This window comes from Anopheles gambiae, chromosome 3, assembly GCF_943734735.2.
Source record: "Anopheles gambiae chromosome 3, idAnoGambNW_F1_1, whole genome shotgun sequence".
Classification (NCBI taxonomy): Eukaryota; Metazoa; Arthropoda; class Insecta; order Diptera; family Culicidae; genus Anopheles; species Anopheles gambiae.
The window spans coordinates 87,801,884-87,827,932 of NC_064602.1; the positions used below are offsets into that span (position 1 = coordinate 87,801,884).

At 46.7% G+C, this 26,049-nt stretch overlaps 1 protein-coding gene and 1 long non-coding RNA gene across 7 annotated transcripts in view; one reads left to right on the forward strand and one right to left on the reverse strand.

Annotated features, from left to right (window-relative positions):
* The window catches only part of LOC133393396 (probable serine/threonine-protein kinase DDB_G0277071), an 86,773-nt gene that overhangs the window by 55,385 nt on the left and 5,339 nt on the right, over positions 1–26,049 (reverse strand). The gene's annotated exons all lie outside the window — the stretch shown is intronic.
* On the forward strand, positions 104–14,047 carry LOC133393397 (uncharacterized). The gene is made up of 2 exons (XR_009766138.1): positions 104–11,393; positions 11,484–14,047. It is a non-coding gene; the product is annotated as an uncharacterized LOC133393397 (long non-coding RNA).

Here is a 26,049-nt window from a genome sequence, read left to right on the forward strand (position 1 = left end):
CAAATGACAACCGGTAAACCACACACTTGACCGAGTGCTCATCATCAATTCCAAACAACCGTTTCGGCTGGTTAGGAAGAGCATACAAAGCAAAGTGGAAGACAGTGGGACAATGGGGATGAAGGCAACGCAGCCAATCTCATAAGGCACACTTGCTCGAAGGCAACTCCACCACCTGTCTGTCTGTATGTGTTTACCGCCTCAATGTGTGTATACCGAGAGATAATTGCACCCTTTTGGTACTAACCGCCGCAGCGCCACAACCTCCGGCATCGGATTGGTTGGTGATTCAATTTAACCGTTAATTGCTTTGACATTAATACCTTGTTCCAGTCTCGCGAAGGGGACGCCAAGAATGTGTTCTACCGGCCCGTGTGCCTGGTACGACGATGTGTGTCGATGCGATTTTTTTAAGGTCAACCGAAGCACTGCGCGTGAGCCGATCGTAAAACGATCGATCGTTCGTCACCAAGCGAGCGGTGACAGCTCGCGGGTGACATAAGAGCGAATGCAAATGCGAAAGATTGTGGGAGGCGGCGAAAGACACAGGTCGGAATTATAACGGTTTTGCTGTCACCGATTGCGTAAGTGTGGCTACTGCCAGTGTTAGGCACTGGGGAAGGTTTTTTTTGCCGCTCTCTGTATTACAAACTAACTCTTTCCTGTTTGGTAGTAGGTTTTGTTTTCTCACGAGAACCTGCCGAAAATCGTACGCACGGCGGCGCAGCACAGTGTGTCGGTGCAGTTTCGAGGTCGAGACCTCGAGATCCCGTGGTATGCGGAAATTACGAAAACCACCCGGACCCATGTAATCAATCAATGCACAAATGTGACGGTGCCACGATCGCAAAAAAAGCAGACCCGAAGATGCCACCGATTATGATGATGAGGGATATGATGTGTGCGTATGTGAGTGTTGACCAGTTGTGCTTGCCTTGGGTTGGAATGGTAATTTATGCCCTGATGCCTTGTCGGAGGCTTTGGTTTGTAGTCATTCCGGATCTACAGAGGGGGCAATGTTAATAGGCGGTTGAGTGCATGAAGGTAGACGGAGCTGCTGGCTCTGTGTGACTCTCTAGTGTGTATCAAGTGCTGTTTTTCTCAAACATGCTCAGTTACGGATCAAGTGCACTCCGATCCGTACCCGTTCAAGGGTATGTGGCGTTTGAAGTGATAGATCTATTGACGTATCCAGATCATCCGAAAGCCTTGATTTGCTGCGCAAGGTTTACTAACAGGAGGGATGGTTTTCTGGTATGGTTTGGTAAGATGTTCAAGAAGATCCATAACAATTGTATCTCAAGAAGCGATCAATAGGAAGTGTCAATAATACTTGAGAGTTGGGACATTGACATTTGGGAATGTGTCAATTAGAAAAAAAAAATGAATAGCAAGGTGACTATAAATTTCTGAATCTACATATTCTGATCTACAATCGAGAGTGGATTCAACCAGGCGAGCTAATGAAGAAGATCTTCTTAATTACCTACTTGCTCTAATACTGCGTTGACCTTTTGCCACTAATGAGTTTCTCAGCAAGGCAGGCATTGATAATATTTTGAAGTTTATCATGACATTGCCATGGCAACAACAGCAAACCCGCTTCACCATAAAATGATCGAAAGGGCGATCGGAAATTCTGCGAAGGATCCAACGCCTTGGGTGGCATTCTCCATGGAGCGTACCATCTACACCCGCCGAAAGGGGCAGGCTTTGAACTCGCTCGAAGGTTCTGACATTTGCGCACCACAGCACCATCGTCATTTTCGGCGCGTGCCTCCGAAAGGCCCCTATACCTCTCTTTCACCGTTAACGGACCAAAGCCAACACACTAATCGAACCTAATGACGGCTCAATTTCCCGCTGTGTGGCAGATGCTCTCCATTGTGCTGCCAGTGGGTGCACACGAGCGCGTGTGTGTGTGTGGGGTCCTCAAAAAAAAACAGACACCCGAGTGCTCGCGGAATGTCATCCATTTCAAAAAGGAACCTGCAAAGAAAGAGGAGAAAAAAATAACAACGATAAGTGATGGTGGATCTTAGTGTGACTTTGCGACAAAAAAAAAAGAACGTAGTAGAAAACCCACCCTGATCCCCCCACATTTAAAGGTCAAAACCGTTGATGGCAAATTGCATCAATATCAATATTTGGCATATTTGGACGTCAAGGCGGAACTCGCAGGTAAGGTGCACACAATAGGTGCCTCCTTCTATGGGTTTAATGTTACGATTGGATCTGTTTGCGCTTGACGCCAGAGACGCTGGTCGCATCTCCCCCGAACGCCACCTCAGGGGAGCAGCAAATGATGACGGTGACGGTGCTATTTGCAGTGAAGAATAGGTGAAAACAACACGTCTTTGAAGGTCTCACTGTATCACACACCAAGATCTTTGACGGCGTACCGTGCAAATGATGGAGCTACTCTGTCATGGTGAAACCGAATAGATGTCATTTGTTGATGGCCGGCATGATGATGAGACCGATGCAAAAGCTCATCTCATTTTTTTTTTTGCAGTTGTTGCAATATCAACCACAATAAAGAACACCTTCGGTTGTTGCATATATTTGCGCGCGCGCGCGCTCCCATGTGTTCTTCCCGCAAAGCCACAGAGTCGATGATGATTTCCTTGTTCAACTCCTCGCCCACTAGGGGGAAGAGGATGGCAAACATGTTATCGCGGAGAGGGTGGCTTTTTGTGGCTGCACCTTCCAGTAGTCCCACTGCACGTACACAAAGTCACCGAGCAACAAGCGCGCGCGGTAGTGGTCACCGCGCACAACCTCCTGAAGCAAAGTAGTTTCGCCCCAGGGGAGGATAGTTGTTTTGCTTTTATCAATTTGAAAGGTTCGTCCAGCGACGACTCGAGCTCGTGTGGCGTCGCTGGTGGCGGTACCTGTGCCCGTGCTGACAGAGACGAATGGTGTGGCACCGAAGCTGTGAGGATGGTGCACTGCCGCCACACACACTGTCCAGCGATAATAGTTTTCTAATGACTCTGAAGGCTGGGTACCACCGTGGTGGTGTGGCCATGGGCCTTGCTACACAGGCTTGCTGTCAAACCACATCCAGGCACAAGAAGACGCTGTGGCGCTTTGTTCTATTTATGGTAATGTGTTGGGCAAACAAAGGTTCTTTCTTTCGGCAGAAAAATAAGACGAATGTTTGTGTGCTCCCGGTTGGACAGACCCCCTGTTTGACACCTTGTGATGTTAGTGAGCGAGTGTGTCACATCAGGCCCAACAAATCATACGCCATTCGATGAATTGGGCAGATAATTATCATAATTAAACTAAAAGGTCTTTCACACAAACACAAACGGACGGCTTCTTCGCCACGCTGATCGCGATCCTTCCAGAGAGACGATCATCACCAAACAGTCATTTGTTATCGATGAACGGTGTGAAAAACGCTACCGATGAAATGTCAAATAAGAGTGCACACATGCGGACAGGCGTGATTGTGTGCGGTGGCTTCTCACACAATGGCCTCCGTTTGGGTTTCGTCTTGAAGCGCGCTATCAAAGCCATTTGCTTTGCCAAATCGACTGAATGGCGTAATTAAACATGGCGGCGCCCAATTGAACGCTCGTTTCATCAAATGGGAGTCGTTGTTTTTCTTGTCTTCACCCTATACACGATTGCCACACATCGCAGACACGTGAAAAAGAAACAAGAGCATCCATATCAGCAGAAAGGGGAGCAACCGTACCGCACCACACATGTCTTTACACTCCCAATAGCGTGAACCTCATTTCCATGGGTATGTTGCCAAACCGAAACCGTGGCTGCTATCCATATCTCCTCCATACCCAACCCCTCCTTCCATACCATTGCTCAACGACTGTGCTCTCTGTGAGCTCTCCAAAGTGAGCTGCAAACAAGTGTGTGCGCGCGCGCTTGGCTGGTAGCTTAAAATAAATCGAAACGAAACACGAGATGCCAAAGCGTATATTCGCGCAACGTGCACAATAGCCATGTGAGCAGCCGGTGCAGCAGCATGTGAGGAGTCGCCCATTATCATCATCGTCGTACGGCAGCCTCCACTGCAGCGGGCGTTTGCAAAGTGTCATAATTACGTTCCACCTACACGATTCCATCCACCCACACTTCTCATTTTCCTTATCGGCTTGCAATTTTCTTCACCATAAAGTCGAGGTTGAAGAAATGGTAAACTTCGTGACCCGAGTGCCCGCTTGCACCGATGGGAGAGTAGGTCAGCCTCCTTCCCCCGACGAGAGTCGCTGTACATATGTTACCTTACTACCTTACTGTACATATGTTTGCGCTGGCGCGTGGCGGCTTTGAATAATCGATTTGAAACCATTCCAATAATTCTTTGCCGCCATTATGATGGTGCCTTGTTCGTGTATTTTTTTCCTCCTTCAAATTCTTCCCAATTAAAAATGGGCACGCCGTGATGCAATGTTTCGAGGTGGCAGCGAGCGTGCTGATAGAGTGATTAACCGTTTTGGGAGCCTCCCCAACAAACACCAGGCGCATGATAAATAATCGACCAATAAACCGTCTTGTTGCTGCTCGACGTTGGATGCAATCTCCCGAAAGATATTGCCCGCTTGCGGGCACTGGGGTTTTGCGAGATTCCCAGGAAGGTGTCGACCAACCAACCGACCGACCGACCGGTGTGGCAAAGGGCACCCATTTAGAGAGGGTTATTTCCCACGGGCAATCTGCAGTTGCAGTTGCAGACCACAGTTGTGGAGCGGGGAGAGCTACAGACACTTGGGCAAGACCTACAATGATCATAATTAATTCAAATCACCCACGCGCGCGCTCACGGAGCAGTTGACGCCGCACGTGATTGCCTGAGATAGTGCTGCTACGCGGGATGAATGGATGGTGGTGGATGCCCGCGGCGTTAGAATTGCCACCGTTCGCGTGAACGTCTCGCCCTGGAGCCGGCCTAGAATGGGCTGCGGCTGTAGCGTGCGATGGTGTGGTTGCAGTTGCCGGTTTTTATGTTGCTGGAACGACGCCCTCTTGTGAGTGGTGTGAGCTTGCTGGAGCGCGCTTGCCAATGCGACGTTTGCGAGTTGCCTGACACTATTGCACTGTTGCACACACGAGAGGCACACGGTTGGCCACCGCCTAACCTTTGTGGCAAGATCAAAATTGTCTGTGTTGCTTTTTTGTTGTTGTTGTTGAACGAAGTGACCTCAAACATTGCACAGTAACGGGGGACGCTTTGGCAACTCAGCGAAAAGTTTGATTGTTGATATTTCATGATATCTGCTCAATCGGAGAGGTTTGCAACCACGAAAGGTTGAAGTAATTCCTGTATATCTATGTTTAAAAACTTTAGATGTATTCTTGTGGCTTAATACGTCTTTGTTGAATATTTGGATACGTTTGGAAAACCTTAAAATTATGAATTTCCCTTACAAACACTTCCATTTTCAAGTTGTTTCTAGGTTGTCTTGAATTCTAGGCCCTAATAGAACAACCTAGAGTTCCTCATTCTTAAAGATGAATAGAGAACTTGCATACTTAGAGAATTGATGCCTTGGAATAGGTGACAACTATGATAATCTGTACGTGAGGTCATTTTCAGCATGTTTATAACATCCTTTAATATCTCTTTTGTGGTTAGGCAATAAATGACAAGCTTAAGATCAGAAAATTCATACTTATCCATCAATTATACATCAGGGATATCCCCAAAGATCGTCTTCAATATCCGAGGATGATGGAAACTCAATTAAAGGCTGGTCCAATCCAATGATCTCATGCTGATGTTTTTAGAAAGCAGATAAAAAAATGTTGATATATATGACACGATGTTGCCGATCAATTGAATTGAAGAATCTAGTAGCGATCTATAAAATGTACATTTCGAATGAGTGTCCATCTGGAATTGATTTTTATAGTTTTTTTTTAAATGGCTTTTAAGGCATAAACACCTGATCGTACAGTCGATGATAATTACTATCTGAAACGCTCAATGACAAAGTACTTTAAAGAGACGACTAATTTTAGAAACAAATCCCTATATCAAGTTGACATTCACGCCCATTCACAAGCATGACACACACACTGCGATATAAATACACACGCATATGCTTCAACAAGATCAACCCCAGCTCCAGCGCTGGGACTGGATCGAAAAGTAAGCGCCTTTAGATTTAGCTAATTTGTGTCACCCGCCGTGGTGAGTGAATGCCAGCTTTCCAGCCTTGGACTTTTTCTACGCTCGGAACGCGCTGACACATTTGTGCCCTCTCCTTATCGAACCGTCGAAGTGTCAGTGTGGGGTCACCGCTCGTGCCGAGGGTGTTAAGCGCACGATCGTGATCAGTTTTCGTTCTGAACCTGTATTTGCGTTACATAAACTCGCACACATTGCACACACGCGCACCACACGTGTGTTACAATCATTCTGGAATCGACTTCGAGAGTTCAGACAATCACGCCGTATCCTAACGCAGACACCACGCACCGAACACGCAACGAGTGTGCGAAAATAGAGAACCTTCACCGTGGTTCCCAACTGACCTTTTGGCACACTGCCACGGGCAATCGCCCCTTCGCATGAACGGTGGTCGATCGGTCAGAAGGTAGCCTCCGGGGCCTCCGTTCCAAAATATATAGATATATGTGTGACCAGCTCATCCTCATCCGAAACCGGCCAGTAGCGGCGCTGGTGGCACCGCTATTAATAGTGTCAGTACGAATTTCTCACGCTGCAGAGAAGAAGGGTAGTAGAAGCAGAAGGGCAGCGCATTTTCGGCATTTGTGAGAGTATGTGGACGCGCAGTGGACGCGCGGCGACATCAACGAGCTCGCAAGCGACGAACCTCCGCTAGCGCTAGCGAGCAAACGAAATCGAAAGTATTCACTACTGGCGTACCACAGGGCAGCAGGGGGTGCGGGAGGAGGCATCCTCTCAAATGAGTGAACGCAGATGAGACGACCCTCTTCTGCGTCGGAGAGGGTTGTGGGCTCTTTGGTTCATGCTGCTTCCCCGTTTTCGTTGATGATCTTTGGCTAAATGTTAACCGGTTTTTTCCCTTCCAGCGAAGATCATCCATTGCATGGTTTGCATCCTCTCTTCAGCATTAACCCCCCGAGCGACCCCTCCATCACGTCGGCTAATCGAACGGCACGCGGATTCGGAGTGGGATCGCTGCTGTAGCGTCCTCTCCGCAGCAAGACGTGTAAATGACACATGCACGACAAGCAGGAAGTTGGAACCGACGTATTGGAAACGCCAGCTGCCGAACGGTGTCTTGTCGCGAAGGCTAACTGCCGAGAGCAGGCTTGCGTGTGCAGCATCCTCACCCATACTGCCAAGATCGGAACCTGTTTTAAGCCGATCGAAATCGAAACCGATTTTCATGCATTTTTTTTGTGAGTTGTTTTTCGAAAAACGATCGCTATTATTTTGCTTGGTTTGAGATGGACCAAAGACCGGTATCGTTCACCCGTCTAGTCAGCTGTTTGGTATGCGGTGGAATGTTTTTGATCGATCGAATAGAAAATATTTCTTCAAACGACTTCCAACTACCTTCAACAACATGGTTTCAATGCTACGTAGCTTCTTAATCTCCCGTATGTGGCATCTCTCTTACAGAACATTGAACATTTATAAGGGTTAAAAGGGTTGCCCCGGTTTTTGTTTTCAGTTTCAGTTGATTGTGTGGTGGCCTTTTTGGTGGCCTTTCTATTTTCATACCGCATGCTTCTACACTCGCCGTTTTGTTTGCGTGTGATCGTATGGGATGCCAATTTGAAGATGTCGTCGTCTTCGTCGTCGTTGACTGTGGCTTTCCTGGCTGTAGGTATAAGGTGCAAGCTGGAATGTTGCCGTCATCGTCGCTGCTGTCGTGCTGGCATAAGACGATGTGCGTGTGATGTAAGACGATACCGTCTAGCCAAACAAAAATGCGTACAAGCACGGCAAGAATGCAATGCATTTCGTTTGCTTTTGATTTGAGCTGTAGCCCGTTGTGATTTATATGATTTTTTGTTTTGTTTTTAAATGTCCTTATCATGATCGTATCCATAACATTATAGTGTATTACGTATGTATGATCATCGCTATATTTCATGGCATCTTGATTGAACGCAAGCCACACAATGTGTTTTGTTCAAACAGAATGTTTTGGCAAACCAATGGCTGCTTGAGACTTTAAATTTGATTTTAAACCCTGAGTTTTCTTTTAATCCCTTTAGCTCCAATATCAGTCACTGTCTATTAAAACATTTGAGTTTGAACTGTATGCTTGTAACAAAGGATAACTTTTGACGTCTTTGTTATAGAATCGTTTTAGATTCTTATTTCTAATTATAATTCTTATTCTTATTCTAATAATTCTTATGCTAATACAGATACTTGTTACGCTTTAAAAATTCCTATATTTATTTAAATAAATTAGTTTTACATTTGAAGAGTCCAATATGACAAATATTCAAAAATTGAAAAGTTGATATTCAAAACCTTCAAAATAAGCAAAACATAAATTATTCTGCCTATAAGTAACTAAATTAGTAAAAAATGTAAAGCAAGTGTTATAATTAGAACGACGCATGTCAGTCCTTGCTACAGGGGGACGGTCCATTCTAGACTTGAACCCACGACGAGCATGTTGTTAAGTCGTACGAATTGACGGATGTATCACGGGATTCATTTATTTAACCTTCGAGACAAATTAAGAATATTTATCAATCTTGTGGGAATCAAACACATGCAAAATAAATAAGATCAATACGTATTACAAGAATCTAATATCTAAATGTTTCTTCTTGTTCCTAAACAATAAAAAACGTACTATATGCACAGCCTTTAAATCGGCTTTGAAGAATTGCCGCTCATTTAACGATACACACTCCACAAACCTTACAACTCCGAAGAAGAAGCTGTCCACCACTTTGGTTTGCGAGCCAATTTGAAGCTCTCACCCACGCATCCATCACCATTGAGCTTGGCCCGCACGGTTCGGTGTGAAGAAAAACAAACATAAAAAACAAGATAACCATTCTGCTTAATCGGGTACACCAAAGATGACGTGGGATGAACACAATAAAAATCCTCCCCTCAACACAGACGACACAGCTGACCGACAATCCGTCACATAAATTTCGCCAAAACGACCACAGCACGCAAGGTCGCAAGATCCCCGAACATGCCGAACCGGCACGGCACTGTCTATTTGCTTTAGTTCGCATGTCACCACCGAAATGTCACCGACAGAGCATCATCCTAAACGGCGAACGATGTTGCGGATTGCGCGCATGCACATTCGGGTGACGGTTTGTTAACAATCGTTCGCCAAATTGATTGCTGTGAACAGCGGTAGTAGGTCTCCCCCCCTGGCCACCAATCCGTTGAGATATCGTAAAGGTACAGCCGGTCACCCCACGCGGTGGCATTTTCCGGCAGTCGTAAAGTACGCGTGCCATTTGAACCTCCCCTCCTGCCCCCCAATCACGGCAGCATTGGAAGGGTGGAAGTGAAAGGAACCAACCCGACCGAGCGTGTGTTTCGTCGATGCGGCGCATGCAGACTAACGAGCCGAAGCCGATGCGCATGAAATGAGCCTGAGAACCCGCGTGTGCCCCGTCGTCGTGTGCCCGCAGTTGCCGAAAATGTTGAACCGAAAAGCTCAAATTGAAACGGAAATCGAATACATCACACGCACACCCTTGGTCTCTGCCTCGGGGGCCGCACGGTTTGCACAGAAAAATAAAAACCGTTGCGGCTGAAAAGATTAATCTACTCCCAGCCGTGTGGCACTCGATTATGCGACCGATTAGGGTGCGGGGTGGAGGAAACGAAAGGGAAGAAGCAATCGTCATGCATCGTCATTTCGAGCGGGGTAATTTCCACAGTTGGTCCCGCTCACTTGACATGCAGCCTAAACTGTTGCTGCTTTAACCCGCGGAGCGATTAAATATTTATTACACAAACACTCACCCACAGCATGAGACCGAAGCTAATAAGCCTTCTTCACAGCGTTGGGCGTTTGAATCGTCCGATGGATCATTGAATCAGCCACAACTTGCGCGCTTGAACGTGGAAGAAGGATTCAATACGAGCGCGCTCCACCGGTGCAGGCAATTATCGTGCAATTCCCGAGGTACCGCGTGCATCAGGTAACGCGTCAGCATGGCTAAGAAAGCTGGAGAGATGATTTGGAACGCCACCAGTGCGCCTGCATTGAGGAAAGTTGCATTGCAGCCCGAAGATGATCCATCACGGAGGCAGGCACCATCGTTTGAAGCAAACTGTGGCCCCATAATGTGGTCACCCTTTTAGCACACTCGTCAGCTGATTAAACGGCTCGGGCCTGACGGGGATGGCCGGCGGACGATTTGCAGGCTATATCAAACTAAACGACCTCCGCTTGGGAGCCCTTTAACAAGATACCCCTTGCAGTGGGCAAGGGGAGTAAACTGCAAATCCTTATGCAACCGAAGGTCAACCGGCACTCGCCCGGATGATAACCTGGCACACAAACACACACTCCTGTTCTGGTCGCGCAAGAGACAGACAACGAAAAAGCGCCTTTCACCGCGTATTCCACGGGTTGGAAACAGTTTGCGACTTAAAATGCTACTTTCACACGCCATTCCATGCCTGGAACACACACACACACAGATCCAGGATAGGCCACGCTCCAGAGGAAAGCCTCGCTACCATCAAGCACTCCATCGACCCGCTACAAGGTCAGTCAGTTTTGGGGAGCATTTTTTGTTACATTATTTGTATTTCAGAGTACTTGGGGGAACAGCGTAGAATTCCACGGCTTTTACTCCAATATCTGAAGGCGAGCGGGCTACGACTTTTCGATGCCTTAGGATGAGATTGCAGTCCCTGAGAACTGGTTCTTATTCCGGTTCCAATTTTAACTCCCCAAGGGCTGCGGAACGGGTGCCTTTCAACGCCCAGTTCGAAATCTGGTGAATTGCTGAAGAATGGTTTATAGAGACGACACTTTGAAACGTTTTACCATGCCATCCGACACTGAGGGCAATGTTCGTTCGCAGGAGAAAACACAGCTCCTCCAGGGAATTTCTCAACAGCAACAGCGCGTTTTGAAAATGGCGCCAATGACTTTCGACCGTCTGGTCAGGTGCGGCATGTCCGGGCATCGGGTCGACCCCAGCAACTCACCACGATAGCGTCTAACGCGCATAACCTTATGCAATCTTTTCGGTTTAGGCTTCAGTTTCCAGTATCTCCCGTATGGTTGCATCGATGTCGTTACTCTCTCTCTCTCTCTTTCTTCCTAGACGTCTCCCGTTGGGTTCTTCGTGATATCTTCGTCGTCAAATGGTCTCTAAAGCATCCCCAAAAACAGTCAGGAGAAACGACGCTCAGGGTGATGCTTTAGTGAGTTATGAAGCATAATACACGATTAACAACTGGCCGAGGGGTAAGTGTACACCTTACTACTAATACTACTAACCACTACTACTGTTACTACTAAAGCCTCGCATCTACTAACACTGACATCTCATTGCAGCACACGTTAGCCTCCTGTGCAGGTTTTGGATGGAGTTTGGATGGAGTAGCAAGACGAAGAGGCAGAAGCAAACAGGCACAACAACCCGGCTTACAACCACTTTTGCCCATAAACACAAGCATCTCAAGCGGCGGCCTGCAGCATGTGCAGCAGCTTTCACTCTTTTTCACACTCTAGAGCGTTTCCTTTTCAAAACCCGGCATGTTTGCCGTGTTGCCCACACCACGGTGTGGCTCTCCCGTCAGCAACACAACTACACCAGACCCCACAACCCCAGCCATGTGCTGCACCTGCTCTCATTTTGATTTGATCCGATTCGGGTAAAACTGCAATGCACCTACACACACACACACAGGTGCACTTTTTCATGCTGCTGCTGTTGCTGGCCGTGTGTGCAATGGCAAACGTTACTCCATCGAGGATCCAGTTGCCCGAACCTACCCTACCGTAAAGCTGGTCGATCTGTGTTGCTGCCAGTAGCAGGAGAAGCATATTTTGTGCGATTTTTATTATGAGCGACAAGGGCGCTCGTGCGTCGTCCGTCCCACCCGCTGCGCGCGATAAGCACAGGGCGTGTGTATGGTGCGCGTCCAAGACCACACTCCGAAATTGCCGCCAGCACCTTCGTCTGCCGTGTCAGAGCTCAGAGCTGGCCATAGGGAACCCGTTTGCTGGTAACCGATTTCGGAACCAACCAGTTCTTCTTGGTGACGGTCTGTGTGTGTGTGTGTGTGTGTGTGTTTTACACAGTAGGACTTTAGGGCACTGTACGCGGACTTTGATTTCCAGACGGACACAAGGGGGGATTTGGGTTGATACGATTTTGCCAATAACCCCCTCCGCGGGCGCACTAATTACTGCCTTTTATAAGACAAATCAACGTGAAAGATGTTAATGCAATTTGCCGATCTAAAGCTTGTTGCTCGGAGGGGTCGGGTCTCGTTATGTAGAAAAGCAGGGGGTGATTGTTGTTGTATGGCTTTTTGATAAGGCTTTCTTGCCGTACTGCCGTTGCTAATAGCATCGGCCGCATCATCCAAGCAACATCCACCACAACCCAAACGCCGCGCATCATCCATCTCACGCAACTGCAGCTTTTTTGTGTCCGCTTTAGAGACACAACGCTTTAATGTACGCGCGCCCGCCAGCAACATTGACCCCAAAAGCAGCGAGTCGATTTTATTCGTGCACGGTAGTACGACCACCTCACTCACCCAATGTTGGGTGGGATTGTGTGCTGTATGGCGGTCGTGGCGAGGATGATGATGCCTCACCGAGTCGTCGCATCATCATTAACATGTTTTTTTTCACCCCTTTTCTTCAATGTTTAATATAGCCCTTCTTCTTCTTCTTCTCCCTCTCGGTTGTTAATCGTGTCGTGGAATTTGCCGTTGATGCTTAGGTGCAGAATCGGTTTTTGGCGGTTTCCTTTGGTCTGTGTGTGTGTGTGCGGTGCACACAGCAAGACAGCAAGGCGGCAAGCAATTGTGTGGGTCAGTTGTGGCTGATGTTGTTGGCTACCGCGTCGCGAAGTTGACCGACGGTTGTAATGCAACATCAAGTTGTGAGATGAGGTTTTGGGTTAGAGTGTCGAGCTCTTCTTCCCCGTTTTTGCTTGTTGTGTTTAAACAAGCTTTTTCGCCCGTTAACAAGTAAAGTTCATGAGGGTCAAAATGATTTTTTGCGTTATGCTTTCCAAAAGACAAAATGCATCCCATAAAGCACACTAATTATCTTTACCTTCCCCATTTGCTGTATCGAGTCTTTAAAAAGTCAAGATTTCTCGAAAACTAAAAATCCCCCCGCCCCCCCTCTACTCCATGAAGCGTGGCGAATGCGATACGGCTCAACGGCTTTAGAACATGCTAATTACATTAACAGAAAAGGTTGCTTTTGCTGCTCCCTTTGGGGTTGAAGGGGGGCGCCATTTTGACAAACTGTGTTGGCGAATTAAGTTGTCGTGTACACCTCCGGATTAGCTGACGCACCGCCCTTGGGTGAGGAGGGTGCACCGACCCTGCCCCACCGAGGAAGGGTGAAGAGAGCAGCACCAATTAGCAATTCATAATGGTGTGCAGAGACTTTTTGCAGCACACCGCTGTTTTGCTGTCACGAGTGAGTGCGTGCGGTTTTACATTTTAGAAAAGCAAAGTGTTTCGTTTGGATTGTTTTTTGTTGTTGCTTTTTAACGATGTGTGTAGGCATTCTTTTCGATGCAAACAGAATTGTGAAATAATGCGGAACAGGAAATACAAAGATTCCTTATCTGTGCTTATTCTACAGTATTGTAAAACAGATTGAACAGATGGATATTGGTTGTAAAATGAATGCTTCATTCGAATAACAGGGTTTTAATATTCTAACGTTCGTTAGGAATTCTAATGACAACATTCCGAGTATTTTGTCCTTGGTTGTAAAAGCCTTTCAGGAAGGGTCATGACTTAGAATTTAATCTGGTTTATAAGCGCTTGTTTTGAAGGATTAATTTAAAATATTCTTGTTGTTTATAATTACGAGAGGTTCAAAAATAGGAAAAATAAATTGATAAAACAATCCGAGTGAGAGATGTCCTAATATCATGTACACTTGACGTTTTAAAATAAAATAAAAGGAACTAATCAATTTCATCAAATTGTTACTTGGAAAAGGTAGGTACTTGGAAAGGCATTGTGATTGGAATCTCGGCATCATCTGCTCCATATACAGGAAGGGAGTCAGGATGGACTGCAACAACTACAGGGGTATTACGGTGTTCAATAACGCCTATAAAATATTCTCCCTGATCCTTCAGGATAGTCAGAAATCAACCCCTGATCAGATCTTTACAAAACGGCAGTTCTTGGAGAAGATGACAGAATACAAACACGACACGTACCATCTCTTCATTGACTTCAAAGCTGCATATGATAGCAAAGCCAGGGTAAAACTGTACGACGCTATGAGCTCTTTAAGAATCCCGGCCAAACTGATAAGGGTAATGAGAATGACTATGACCAACGTCACTTGCCAGGAGAAGGTGGATGGAAAACTCGCAGGGCCTTTTGCCACCACCAATGGTCTGCGCCAAGGGAACGGGCTTGCCTGTCTTCTATTAAACTTGGCGCTAGAGAGCGCCATCCGTGACTCGAGGACTACGGAGACTACGGGAACCATCTTCTATAAGTCAACCTGATCATATAGACATCATTAGTCTGCAGCTCTCCTATGTAGCAGAAGCCTACCAAGGGATCGAGCAGGCGGCAGAGAGCCTCGGATTGCAGATAAACGAGGCAAAGACCAAACTGATGGTGGCAACATCAGCGACCCAACCAATAATACAGGGTTTTCGAGGATTATATAGACATGTTCAGCGAGTTGTAGATTCGTTCAGGCATATAATAGACTCTTTCAGCGAGATATAGAATTGTTCGGATGTAGGCGTAGACATGTTCAGCGATTCTGTAGAGCTGTCATTTGTTTTGTTTACACACTGTGCCGCAGGGTTCAATTTTTCATTCTTAAAAGTCTTAAAAGTAGCTAATAATCATTCTCCAAGCTGTTTAATACATAAATTAGTTGAAAAAAGCATATTTTTTCGAAAACCGTTTGTTTACCTTCTGATGAAAATGATTCAACTTGCAGTCCAAGGGGTACGAAAGTGACAGCTCTACAGTATAACCGAACATGTCACCTATTTCCGAACAATTCTATATCTCGCTGAAAGAGTCTATTATATGCCTGAGCGAATCTACAACTCGCTGAACATGTCTATATAATCCTCGAAAACCCTGTAAATCCAAACTTACGCAGGTGTGACGTACAGATAGGTGAACGTATTTTTGAAGTCGTCCCAGAATTCACCTATCTCGGGTCAAAGGTCAGCAACGACAACAGCATGGAAACTGAGTTGCGCGCAAGGATGCTGGCTACCAACCGGTCATTCTATAGTCTGAGAAATCAGTTCTCCTCAAAAAAAAAAAACATGTCGTGACGGGCGAAGCTGGGACTATATAGTACCTATATAGTACCGGTACTCACATACGCTTCTGAGACATGGACACTGTCCTAAACCCTCTTAGCCACGTGCGAGAGGAAGATGCTCAGAAGGATACTTGGCCCTGTATGTGTCGAAGAACAGTGGAGGAGCCATTATAACGACGAGCTATCTGAGCTTTACGGTTATCTCTAGTGTTTTTGTAGTAAGCCTTTTTAGGCCGTCCACAAGGATAAAGGAGGCGTGGTACGGATTGGCAGAGGAAGGCGTGAGACCGTCTGCGGGTTTGGGCACTCCTGAGGTAGACCAAAATCACAAAGCGGCTGTAGCACCGGATAAGTACACCTGTTTCCATCTACGTTCGAATCTCGTGCCATTTGCATCGAATCGCAAACCGCCTGCTTCGAATCGCATGCCACTACGATCGAATGCGTGCATCCACAGTTGAATCGCGTGCCACTACGGATGAATCGCGTTCCACTATGGTCGAATCATATGCCACTACGATCGAATCGTGATCGAATGGTAGCGGTACCATTGCATTTCTGAAAGGTAGGGCATAGAAAACTGTTTGTTTGCGTTTGAAAGCTGCTTCTTTCTTCGCCAATGGCAATTCGTTTGTAAAATTTTAATAAAAGGTAATTTTCACTGATTACACGTAAAATCCTTGTTATCAACGAATATCGTGGTCCCTTGTTGATGGTAAAATCCTTGTTTTCAACTAATATTCGGTGTTCGTTGTTGATGGTAAAATCCATGGTTTCAACCAATATTCGTGGGGTTAGCCTATAATCAGAGAATAATTCCCTTTTATTAGTATTTTACAAACGAAATGCCGTCGGCGAAGAAAGAAACAGCTTTCAAACGTAAACAAACAGTTTACTATGCTCTTGCTTTCAGAAATCCAATGGTAGCGGCACACGATTCGATCGTAGTGGCATATGATTCGACCATAGTGGAACGCGATTCATCAGTACTGGCACGTGATTCAACTGTGGATGCACGCATTCGATCGTAGTGGCATGCGATTCGAAGCAGGCGGTTTGCGATTCGAACGTAGCTGGAAACAGGTGTAAGTAAGTAAGTAAGTAAGTAACTAATCAATTAAAACTAATTTTGATTCTTGTTTGTTTTGTTTACTTAATAAAGTTCCAATACCTATGCTGGAATGATTGCAATTTTATTTACACATTTGTTTGTACAAAATACGTTCTTTAGTGTCTAAACACTACTGAGTTCTACTAACACAACATGTTCATAAACGTATTAACAATTTAAGTTAATTAAATACTACATAATTATTTTTCTGTATTATTGTATCAGGAAGAGAAACACATTTTAACACCAAACCCCCTGCCATGACCCGCCTTAACCCGCAACCCTTTGTATTACAAACACACAAGCAACGTTCTCTAGTGTCTGCGCGCTGACACAGCCACTTCACAAAAGCTTCTCCTAATTGTCACGTGTGGCTGCACGTTTCCCTCTCGAAAGCGGTAAAAAGCGGCAACAACAACAAGAAAAAAGTGTGTGCATCACGACGCTCCCTAACAAGGTACTTCAAGACGTACATCATTCTACCGAAAGATGATACACCTATCGCCTCTCTTGTGCTCTACCTTCCTCTTCCGCTGATCACACCACAACCGTGTGGAGTACACACCTAAATGGACGGAATGCACCTAAAAGTGAGCTAATTACAAAGCCAGAACCAGATGTGTGTGTGTGTATGTTTACAAAACAAAACACTGTGGACAGACGCACACGGTGCTCCAAGAAGCCTCCCTCTCCAAATACCAGCAGCACCAGCTGACGGGATTCTAATCAAAAACACACACACGCAGAAGCAAACCCCTGGAGGTTGGGGATGGTAACGGTTTCATCACATCGGAGTAGAGCAATGTGTGCGTTATCAAGGCGATAAGAAGGTAAACAGAGCGCGTTAGCATTGCGCGTCGCACGTTCCAAATTGCAGTAGGCCGCCAGTCACACAGACCCCGTTTGACGTTTAGTGCACAGTGTGTGTTTGTGCGTAGCTAGAGCGACTCGATGCTGCTAGTGAACGAGTGAGAGTTTTAGGCGATTCTTTTTTAGGGCCGCGGATGGAAGGAATGATTTTGCGGGTAGAATCGAACCGAGCAGCACCGGCAGTCCGATGGGAGAGTGCGTCAAGTCGTGTTGCTACTGTTGTGCCTCGTGCTACAACACACCGATTTGCTGTGTTGGAAGGTAAGCAATGTCGTTGTGTGAGAATAGCGCAAATAATAATGTTTTTTCGGGGTTTCGTTTGCAGTCTGTGCTGTGTGCTGATACCGCTGCTCGGGCTGCTGGTGATTCTGTTCGGCGCAGTGTTTGGCATGATCGTTGGCATAGCCTGGCTGGCACAGAACCACACCGAACCGGCGACCGTCAACCGTATGCTTGCGATACTGGCAAACAGTTCCGCCGGGGAGTCTTTCACCGCGAGCGAACAAAGTGTTGTGCAGTAGGAGCTGGACGGTGGAGGAGTTGTTATCAATCCATTATCAAGGTAGTGTACCGCAAGCAAACACACACACAATGAGCTGTATTGCCACAGGACGTGCTGTATCGCTGTACCCTTTCAAATCAATCGGTACATTAAGTTAAGTGCACCACCACTTTCCCTGCTTTTTCAAACTGACAGTACTTCCGACACAACACGAACAGCGGGTGTCAACACACAAAAAAGCATCTTTAGAGCAACTTTGTATGCTAGGTCTTTGCCGTACAGCAACAACAACCCCGGGGGGCAAGTATTGCCGTTTTACGATGGGAAAACCTTCAGCCATCAGCCTCTTCTTGTTAACGAAAATGCGTAACCATTCCCCCCATTAAGGTCAAGCGTAACTCATTTCTCATCCATTTTGCAGACTGGCATGGTTCTCGGATGGTCAAGGAAAATGCGTGCGGTGCGGCAGATGCCACCTCGGAGATTAGATTGCGGAGATCGATTAGCTGAAGCAGCAGCGGTAGTAGCAGCACTTCACGATACACAGGCCGGCATCATCGTTAGCTGACATACACAAACACACTAGCATACGTATAGGATATAGGTCAATAGGTCTAGCAAACTGTAAGAAGGACCTTAGCATAATTAGTATGCAGATTGCGAATGCGATCACCGATCCGTCAAAAAGAGAGAGAGAGAGAACAAAACAAAAAACAAGATTGATGATGGTTTTAGAGGCACCGTTTTGTACTGCGTGTGAAACGCAACTAGGAGGTTCAGGTGGGAGGGTTTTGGTTTGCTCTTATCAGCAAATCGAAGATTTAGCCCAAAGATAGTGCGCATAAAAGGTTCCGATCTTACGCAAAGCAGACACCTCCAAACAAACCCTTTTGCCCCTCCACCGCAAACACCACCACCACCAGCAGCTGGCCTGCATTAGAGCAGGTGGAAGGTTTAATTGATCGACGGCTGTGCGGAGAAAATCGTACGCTCCAATTAGGCTTGGCGATGTGCACTTGCTGCCTTGGACAGCCCCAATATAAACTGGCAGCATAATCGAACCAGAATTGTACCTGTCTGTGTGCTTGTGTGTGCTTGTGTGTGTGTGTCTCTATGCGCAATAATTTCTCCCTCTTGCCGACAAACCACCACCAGCACCGCTCTCTATGCTGTCACTTTCACATGACATGGCACTGAGAGACATGGTTTTGGTTTGCATCTGTTTGCCTTCTTCTTTGCCTGGTGGTGTGCGGCTGGACGGCTTACATAAGCGCCGGTGTGTTGCAGCTGCCGCTGCTCCACAAACTGCCGCTACTGCACCACATAAAACGGTACCACCACCGCCAGGCGCAAGCGCGCGCAACCGGCCTGGGCAAAACAATTCCCAATCCGGTGGCTCCAATTTCCCACCTTCGAGGGGGGATGGTGCACCATAGAATTTGCGGCGGTGGAGGAGAAGCAGGTGCAAACATCAAACCCAAAACCGATGTGGGATGGATGGACGACGGTGTCATTTCGGTTTCGTATGGTTTGGATTTAAAAATTTGTTTTTTCAACGCATTTTCTTGGCTTGGCGGACGCGCGACCTCGCAGGCAGAATTGGGTGTTGTGTTGCGTGGAGTAGTGTGCAATCGTTTTCGATGTGTGCCCCTTTAATTTGTACGCATAATATTTACGCAAATTGGCACTTTCTTTCGGCGTACCGATTGTGGTGGGGGGGGGGGGCTCGCTCCACACGGTTTGACATGATTGATCGGCACGGCTAGCAAGTGCTTACCACGCGTGTGCAGAATGATTGGGTGTGGTTTTGAGGGAAGAAGTTTAAATTTAAGCGTAATTTTGTAGATACTAAATAAGCGGTCCTGTCCGGGAGTGGGGTCACACAGTCGTTATCAAGGAGAAATAGGTTATGGAGCGTTGTTGTTGTAAAAGAGGGCTTAGAACCAGCAAAACACACGGAGCTACGGATTATAGCCATTTGGCAGACTGTTAAGGCAATCATTCAATTAAAGGTGATATAATTTAACAACACTTTGACCTACTTAAAAAATAAAATCATAATAACAAGCAACCACCCTCCCACAAGGTAAGGATAGTGTAAAGGTGCACCACCCTGAAAGCACCCACAGCACAACATAAATAAATCACCGTTAACAAAAGTGATTTTAATCCATAAAATACGTTCCAGTTCTTCTTTCACTAAACGAAACGACATGCACAAAATACGCACAAGGTCCCCCAGAGGAGCAAGGGGCACTTATGTCGACGACCATTATGGCACGGGGCGCGAGCGCTGGAAACATATTCATTACAATCCAATCCCTCTGCCTGCTGCACTGTGCACCTGGGGTCGCATTGTAAGTGCGTATCGACTTACACCCGTCAATTGCCGCACACAACACACTGACTCACCACCGAATGCAGGAAGGATCCCCCGAGGAATTGACCCCGGTGGCGCGGTGGTTAAAGCATCAATGGGTTTAAATCACCGAGAAGATTTTTAAGTAAGCGCCTTACAAAGCGTTCCGTTGGTGCGTTGCATGCGTCATAAAGAACGCACCATAACGCTTGCACGGGCAGTGTACCGACCAACATGGAAGGTTTTAAAAGGAATAAAGCGACGGCATAAGTTGATGGCTTTACTACACTACTGCCGCAGGATGATGTGTTTTATTTTTCACAGTACACACTCGCGCCCGGTGTAAAATTTGTCGTCAATTTTATTGCACCGCCTTGTGGGCCGTAAAGCTTAATAATATTAAATCAAACAGCAGAGCGTCCGTTTACACGACGAGCGACGCACGCTTGCGCTAGCTCCTGCGACATAAAACGCGGCTGTGTACTGTGTACAGGGATGTACCAAAAAGGGTATTTTCAAATTTGGGGAAACAAATTCACGGGTATTTTCCCGGTAAAACCCCATAATGGACGTAATTGGTATCTATAACATGGCTACGATAGAACGGCATCCAAAGGAAATTTGAAATAATAGTGGACATGTTAACAAGCATGGATGCACGAAGTTTAAATGATTCCTGTAGAATATATCTTAAATGAAGAACATAAAAAAAACATCAGTGCTACTACTTCTAACTGAGAGCGTCTAAGCACTTGTATTAGTGTTGCCATCCCTAAACGACCTGGAGGGTACAATACACCATAAACCCTGCGCAGCGAGTTCGGGTTAGGTCGGGTAAAAGTAGGTTCAATACCCGAACTGAACTCGTACCATCGGGTCGGAGTCGATTATGCTTTTTCACACCTACTGATGAACGTTGGGTCGTGCAATGAATCATAGGTGCCATATCTAAATTCTACGAATGCTCGTGGATAGCGTCAGTTGATATGTATACACCATCTGTTGAAAGTTCATCATTACATCAAGTCGACCATCATTGTCATGTGGCCCGCCAAGACGATTTTGTTACAATTATGGCCCGCAGATCGAAAAAGTTTGTTCTACCTATGAAAATACGTGTTATCATAGGCATTCTTGTTTTATATGAGCAATACGGCTTGGCTTTTGTAAAGAGAACCAGTATAAACGTATTTTTAGTGTGCATTTAGTATTTTAGAATTTGTTAATTTTATTGAATCATGATATATGCAACGCATTTAGGTAAAGATATCATTTACTTGCCCAAATTACGTATAAGAATATGGAAATGTCTATTCTATGTAAACTTTCGAGAAATATTTTTAATATAATTGGCAAAAATTAAAATTCCATTCAAAATTCGATGCATTCGAAAATACCCAATATTTACCCGGGTAAAAACCTGGCAAAACTCCAAAACATTAATACCGTGTAAAAAGGTATTCATCCCACGGTACAACACTGACTGTGTAGCATGTTTAAGCCTCCCGCGCGTTAAACTCTAACCGAGTGGGGTTGTAAAAATGCACTCCAAAATCGGTTGCGTAAAAGCCATCGATGCCACCCCGCGTTGTTGGATCGTCCCAAGAAAACCAAAAAGGAGCAGGGAAAATGCTCCACAGCGGCTTCCTAGAATCCGGACCGAAAACCGTGTGGGAATTATATGGATTGCTTCTTGCATCTCTTCAATTGCATCGAACGCATCGGAGTTATGTGATCTCTTCCCGCGCTGCCGCGACTTCTTCAGAAAACCGTTTAAAATTGGTAGTTCGGCTAGAGCAGGCGCATCGTTAAAAACCCGGCGGGAGGACGCGACACAAGACACTAAACAACGCTCCCGGTGGTGCTTGCTCCGGGATGAAATGAATACTCGTGCTCTGCGGGGCAACAAAATTGGCCCCGGTTGGTGTTTGCCAGGTACGCTCCTCCTCCCTGTGTGTGGTGCCTGCCTCTGGTAGTGTAATAGTAGTTCGGGAAATGTTCGCAGTTGGCCCACACTGTTCGCTGTCAATTTTGCACTGCGCAAGGGGAGGGAGGGAGTTCCCCTTTACGAACGGTTTTGATGGGAAAAGTAAAAACTCATCCAACAACAAAAAAAAGAGCAAAAATACTCTAAAGCCAAATCTGTGTTGCCTTGGAGTTGGGAAGCTTCTACTCCTCCTCCTTGTGTTGTAAACTACGATGCAGGAAAAGTGCAATGAAATGTGTGCACTGTGTGTGTGTGTAAAGTGAAAGACACTACCGACACCGGGGGGTGAAGAAGGGAAGGTGACGTCGTCGTCTTGTCTTCAATGGTTGCAAAAATGAGGGAAAAAACACGAGCAACAGACACAGAGAGGGGCGAGGGTTGTATAACATCCTGGAACGGCGTCAAACGGTAGCGTGACACCGCTTACACCGTGGCTCCCAGGGGGTGCCGCTTGCACACAAACACACACACACAAGCAGCGGGGGAAAAATGGGCCACTTTGAGCTCAAGCCCGGGTTCGATGTCACGCAATAATGGCCGCTTGAAGGTCGTTTCGAGCCGGCTGCGGGACGGCGGGAGATGTGTTGTGGTCTCGGGTGCACGCTTGCAAATCACTGTTTGGATCGATAGTGGCGGCGGAGTGGTGGCGGTCTGAGGGTGGGTGGGTTTAGTTACGGATTGTGTGATGGTTTGCGCGCGCGTATGTGTGTGACTTATTCGCATAAACCCTTGCCGCAGCTTTAATGTCTGCAAAAATGACTACTTTTCACCAGGCAACTGTCACCGAAGGCAGATCAGATCTATGTAAACAACGCTTTGACAGCTCGTCTTGTAGTAGCTGTCAGTGGTAGCCTACCATGATGTGGCGAACCGTTTTAGTACTAATGGGGAATTCAAAGATGTCGTTGTGTCTATCGATCCAACGAGTTGCTCACGAGTATTAAAACTCTAACTATTCGTACGCACAAACACACACACACACACACACACACACACACAAATCCATCTAATCAATACTAAATCAATGCTCAATTCAACCTCAAGACACCGCGTAGTGGAGCGCGTTTATGTAAATGTGGAAATTCAAATTCCACAATCTCTCGGGTGTATTAGTGTGCTGGTGGATCGAGAACGATCGAAAACCAGTAACTTCTCCTTGCACCTTCTACAACCTCCCCCCGCCGGGTTCAATAGGTGCCAATGTCTTCGTCGCCATCGTCGATCACTGAAGATGGAACCCCTCGGGAAGGGGAGATACACCTCGGAAGATGTCTCCACCATCTAGCAGCCCCAGCGCCTCATTTCCAAACAGGGTCGTCCTAGTAGACTGGTGGTCGTGATCTTCCTCGGCACACCGACCCAAGGTAGTCGATGGACACACACACACACACACGGACGAGAGCTGTATGTATGTGAGTGGTTGGAGAGCCACAATCTCTCTATTGCTCTGCGCCAAATGCCAAATGTTGTTGCGCATCTTCACCCGCGAACGCATTTGGCTCCACGGCACATGATGTACGCGCACGAAACTTGCCCGGCAACAGGTTTTTCCCCCGATGCTCCTCCATGGTGGGGATTGACTGGTTTCATTGGAGTTTTAAAACCCCATCAGGCACCACAAACAAGCGCACAGGCATCTCTGCTGGCACCTGGTGGTTCTTTTTATTAATATTCCGAAATATTAACTCCCTTTTTAGATAGACCTGTCCTTCCTTCGATCAAGTCATCGGCGCCTATTTTTAGCCACGGATTTGAATTCCCCTCTATCGAATGCTATAATCTGTCTTTGCATTTCTCAACGTCTATCTCAATTCTACTTCGAAACTTCGAAGCGGTTTCGGGTCTCCTCGCACTATCATATACAAGGTCGGGGACAGATGACTCATGACATCTTAGCGATTAGCAGCAGCACCGGCGTGAGTTACCGCGCGATTCTGGCCCGTATAACCGGTCCAGCAGCCGGTGATCTTCACTTGGAGGGATGGAAAAATTCTAACATATAGCTGGTAGAATGTGACATTTGCTTTTTCGATTGATGCCACAGTTCCCCCCCTCGTCCAGCGTCATGCCCGCCATGCACCGTGAAGGCAACTCCCCCCTCGCGAAACGCTTTACTAACCTAATTCACACATTAGGCAATTACGCAATCGGAATGTCTGTGGTGGCTGATGTCGAGGGTTTCCCTTTTAGCCGACCTATACGTAGGTTATTTTTTTTTATTTTACTTCTTCGTTGTTTCTATTCCATGTTTTGAGCGTTCAATGAGCAGCTCAACTTGCGCATACCCCCACACACGCGAGCGGAGCTTGGAGAGCGTGCTCTCGTTACGCAGTGTAACAAGCGACGCGGGCAAAAGCAATACCCCCCCAATCACTCCAAACAGATCGCCCCAAACTCGGCTGCCGGGGGAGTCGTCGTCGTCGTCGTCGGTGTGATCTTCACTCTCTGATCACGACATCATCTTCTTGGGGCTTGGGGCTATTGGGAGATGAGTACACACGGGACACGGGACAAGGGCGGGTGACGGGAAGCGCCAGACCGCCCCACGGCAGATTCGTCCTCCCTCTTCTTCAGATCTTGGCCCAAAGTCTCGGCCGAATGGAATTAAATGTTTTGCCCGACTGTGCGATGATGGTGAAGATCATCTCGAAGCGTACGATCTTCGATCAGCTTGTTCAAATGTGTATGTGTGTGTGTTTGTGTGTGTGTTTCAGTGAGTTTTGATGTCGAAAATCAAGCAGAGGCATGTACTAACAACGTTCGCTGTACTAACAACATTGCCGCTTGTCACGCTAATCTCCTACACTTGCGTTGGGCATTAAAATTGCGTCGTCGTCTTCGTTCACAAACACACACAGAAATCACACATATTTAGTGCCACCAACAGCACAGCACATTGCTAGAAAAGTCAAGTTGGCAGTAAACGAAACCCGTTCGATTTTTGAACTTTTACGCCCATCGCAAAAGATCAAGTACACAGCTGTTGCTGTTGACCCTCGGCGATAAGACCCCGCCGAAATATCTCCAGTGACACTGGTACACTGTGTGCGTTTGCTAAAACCTAACCCCAACAGAAAAAGAAGCAAGAGACGAACTTTGCCAACAACAATCATCATTGAGGATACATTAATAGTACACTACCGACACTGCGCCATTGCAATGGAAGAGAAGCTGGTCAAAGCTTTCAATAGGAGAGGTGCCTCGTCCAAAAATTAGCTCCAGGCGACGAACCGCCGCCCGAGCGACATCGATTGAAAGGATCAGTAGCGCGAAGGCTTTTGATGCAATCGTTTATTTTTTTTTTCTCTGTATTTCATCTCAAGAAGCCTTCTGCCATCGATTGCGAAAAAAAGATGCCTCTGCCTTTCTCCCTCGGTTTCGGTACACAGTACGGCCTTTTTTCGAAGAGGAGGTTGTAGGCTCCTTCCTACGTCATCCAGGCATGTGCTTACAAGAGATACAGTGATGCCTCCGCACAGATATTGTGTGACGCCTTTGCACGGTGACAGAATAAACAACACAGAGAGAGGCTGGGCAAATATTATCGTTTGCTGCTGCTAGGCACCTCTTTTGTGACAGTTTTTTTTGTCCACTCGCACACACCTACAGAGAGATGCTGCTTTCTTAACCTTGGAGCTTTTTCGATGGGGGAGCCATTCAAACTGGGTCCGCCATGTGCAATTGTAGTAGATTATATCATCATCGCACTTGGCAGTGGTGCTGCCGCCGGTCTCCCGCATGCACACCTTTCTAAAGCGATACATTTATGGTGCGCCG